The sequence below is a fragment of the Palaemon carinicauda genome, chromosome 17 (genome assembly GCF_036898095.1).
Source record: "Palaemon carinicauda isolate YSFRI2023 chromosome 17, ASM3689809v2, whole genome shotgun sequence".
Taxonomy (NCBI): domain Eukaryota; kingdom Metazoa; phylum Arthropoda; class Malacostraca; order Decapoda; family Palaemonidae; genus Palaemon; species Palaemon carinicauda.
This window is the reverse complement of record NC_090741.1, coordinates 36,222,749-36,227,151: the sequence shown is the minus strand read 5'-3', so window position 1 is coordinate 36,227,151 and position 4,403 is coordinate 36,222,749.

The following is a 4,403-nucleotide window of genomic DNA, read 5'->3' as shown; positions in this document are numbered from 1 at the left end:
TGAATTGCTAGCAAAGGACTAAGAAATTAATAAAGAAATTGCAAATTCAACTCTCTTGAGTTATGCTATTAAGAAATATCTTTAAAAATATTCAATCTGTAGAATTCACTATATTAACATGCGAGCAAATCATTATTAAAATATGTTAATAGTAAGACCATGGAAAGACAAATTCTTTCATTATCTAAATTTAACTGTGGATAAATCACAATTTAAATTAATCCAAATAATTAACTTTTCAAAATATTCCATAAAAGGGTTTCTAACCAACAGCCCTTCTTTCATCCATCTTACTTAGCTTAAAAATGATGCATGAATCTCTCTCTCTCTCTCTGACCTTTTGTTTAACTTTGGTCTCTCTCTCTCTCTCTCTCTCTCTCTCTCTCTCTCTCTGGGTATATGGGAAATTTTCTTAGTTTATTGGATCTTCTGTTTAACTTTGGTCTCTCTCTCTCTCTCTCTCTCTCTCTCTCTCTCTCTGACCTTCTGTTTAACTTTGGTCTCTCTCTCTCTCTCTCTCTCTCTCTCTCTCTCTGACCTTCTGTTTAACTTTGGTCTCTCTCTCTCTCTCTCTCTCTCTCTCTCTCTCTCTCTCTCTCTCTCTCTCTCTCTCTCTCTCACAAGGAACAGTTAATAGAGGCATTAAAAATTCTTAAAGGAATAACAAATGTAGATTACAACAATCTAGTTCAAGAATAAGTTAGACAAGATCATAAGAACTTTCTAAATGCTTAAGCCAAATTGCTGTACCCAAAAGCAATTGGAGTCTCCGCGGATGGATTAAAAATCTTTGAGACATCCAAAATCCTTTTAACTCCTTGTAGCTCTCAAATTGTGAGCCAAACCGTCCCTCCCGGCCCATGTATCCCCCCCCCACCCCCCCCACCTCCCACCACCACCCCCCACCCCCCCCCCCCAAAAAAAAATATGCCCTGCAAGATCACCATTTCTGGAGGCATTCCTGAATCTAATAAGCTCTCCTGCTCTATATCCTCCACCGACAATGATAATAATGACGATGGTGAAAATAATGATGATGGAAATGAGTCCCCATACGGCGCCCGGTGACGTCACAGGGCCCATGGAGGTCCCTATTTGAACCTCTCCGAGATATGGTTGACACTGAACAGGACGGACGAATTCCAATGGAGTCTTTATAAGGACACGCGCGAACTCTCTCTCTCTCTCTCTCTCCCTCCTTGTTTATCCCTCTCATGACACGCTGTGCTCAGCTTGCAACGAGCGAAGGTGTTTGTTTGATTAGACATTATGAGGGAAATGATAACTTCGTCTTAACAGAATTAAACTACGTATCTATGATAAAAAGATTCATCATCATCATCTCCTCCTACGCCTATTGACGCAATCGTCTCTATCTTGATTTTTCATATCAATACTTCTCCATTCATCATCTCCTACTTCACGTTTCATAATTTTCAGCCATGTCGGTCTTGGTCTTCCAACTCTTCTAGTGCCCTGTGGAGTCTAGTTAAAAGTTTGATGAACTAATCACTCTTGGGGAGTATGAAGAGCATGCCCAAACCATCTCCATCTACCCCTCATCATGATCTCATCCACATATGGCACTCGAGTAATCTCTCTCATATTTTCATTTCTAATCCTGTCCTGCCATTTAACTCCAAATATCCTTCTGAGGGCTTTGTTCTCAAATCTACTAAATCTGTTGGAGATTGTTTCATTGTCATACCGATCTCACTAAACTAATATATAGTCTGATTCTTCTATGTAATTTCAGGCGATTAGATTTCCAAATTTTACTAACCATTGTCTGGTTTGCTTTTTTTCAATCTTTCGCTAAATTTCAATTGTAAAGACACTGTATTAGAGATCATAGTTCCTAGATATTTGAATGATTCCACCTCATTAATCCTTTCTCCCTCCAGTGATATTTCATCTTCTATTGCATATTCCGTTCTCATCATCTCTGTGTTTCTTCTATTTATCTTGACCCCAACCTCATGCGATATTTCATGTATTCTGGTAAGCAAGCATTGCAAATCCCGTGCTGTTCTTCTAATAAGGACAGCACCATCAGCATACTGTAGGTCAGCTAACAATCCACTCCAATCCTTCTCCACCATCGCCAACTGTTCTACGCATTACAAAATCCATGAGGAGGATAAACAACATAGGTGACAACACATTCCCAAGGAGTAATTTACTGTTCAATGGAAATTCGTTTGATAGGACTCCACTAACATTAACGTTGCGCTTGCTATGCTCATGAACACACTTAATCAAATTTACATATTTAATAGGCACTCCATAATAACGCAGAGCTCTCCACAAAACTGGCCGGTACACACTATCAAAGGCTTTTTCATAGTCCTTAAATGCCATCAAAAGTGAAATTCTATATTATACTCTTTGCTTTACAACATGTATCAAAATGAAAATGTGTCAGTACAAATTCTACCTTTTCTAAATCTTCCTTGTTCATCTCTCAGCTTTTCATCAATCTTTCTCTCTAGTCTCTTTAGAATAAGCGTGCTATATATTTTCATGACAACTGACATAAGTGTGATGCCTCTGAATTATTGCAATCAGTCATGTCACCTTTCCTACAATTCCCTATATGTTTACATATCGTTGCTATGATATACCAACTTTAAGACCATAATAAGGAAATTGCACCTTTATATAAATTGTGTCTAAAGTCCACTTCACATTATTTTTTTTTTGCGCGTGTATTGTCGAAACCTCCTCCTACAATAAATCAGTGTTATATATCCTACATTGTTAAAAATTTACCGTGAAAAACGGTAAAAATCATGGAATAAATGTTGCCAGGCATTTACCATTCTAAAAACTGATATATTAACGTTAAGGAGTGATATTAAAAGGTAATAACAAAGTAGGGTACAAATTACGGTCGCCTGTATTTTGCTGAAATACGGCTGAGAGCAGTATATTTTTTACGGAGAAATTCCTATTAAAATTACGCTTTTTTTAACATTAATAGCATAATTATATCAATTTCATATATCCTAAAATTGTGTTTTATATATATTTCTATATGCAAAATTTAGGCAGCTTTTTTTTTTTCCAAACAAGTGTAGTCTTCTTTTATCAATCCATTGTAATGTGTTTATCTCTAAAGTAATGTATTAATTATAGTCTATAATAGTTTAATAATTTATTTTCGTCCATATTTTATTTCCCGTAACTAATGTCCAATTTTTATATCATATTATTATTATTATTGCTGTTGTTGTTGTTGTTGTTGTTGTTGTTGTTATCATCATTATTTATTATTATTATTATTATTATTATTATTATTATTATTATTATTATTATTATTATTATTATTATTATTATTATTATTACTAGCTAAGCTACAACCCTAGTTGGAAAAGCAGGATATTATGAGCCCAAGGACTCCCACAAGGAAAAAGTATCCTATTGAGGAAAGGAAACAAGGAAATAAATAAACTATATAAGTAATGAACAATTAGAATAAAATATTTTGATAATGATTACACCATTAAAATATATCTTTCATATATAAACTATAAAAAGAGACTAATGTCAGGCTGTTCAACATAAAAAAAAAAACATTCGCTGTAAGTTTGAACTTTTTTCTTTTTTTTTCCTAAATTGGTGTAATTAATTTTCAGTTAGAATAATCTGTACATCATTTATTGATGCAATACTTCTTTTATCGTGTAATGATTTTTATTCTGAATTAATTTCTTTGTAAATTTAATGCTTTTTTTTTAAACTAATGTCTTCTTTTTATAAACTCGTGTATTTTTCTAGACGTATTTTTATGAATTAGGGCATTTTTTAGTTTGTCTGTTTTCTGAAATGTCTTTTTTTTATTATTAAATATGTCTTTTCTAAACGTGTCTTTTATAAACGCATTTGTTTTTTCTCAGGTAATACCCATTTTCAAAGCTAATATATGCTTTTTTTTAAAAATGTCTTTTTCTAAACTAATTTATGTTTACTAAGTTATCTATTTTTTAGTTGATATTTATTTCTAAACTAATGACTTTTCTAAACTAATGTATTTATTTTTTCTAAACTAATGTATTTTTTATTCTAAAGTAATGTCTGTTTTATAAATTAATGTCTTTTTTTTATTTTTTTTTTTAAACTGCCTTTTTCCAAACTAATGTACTTATTTTCTCAACTAATATTTTTTTCCAAATTAATGTCTTTTTTTTTCTAAAATAATATTTTATCTAAATTTGTATGTTTCTTTCAAAGCTAATGTCTTTTCTAAACTTTTTATTTTCCCAACTAATATTTTTTTCCAAATTAATATTATCTTCTAAAATAATGACTTTATCTGAATTTATATGTTTTTACGAAACTAATATTTTTTTCTAAAATAACATATTTTTTTCGAAATCTAACGTGGGTTTTTTAGCCTAGAT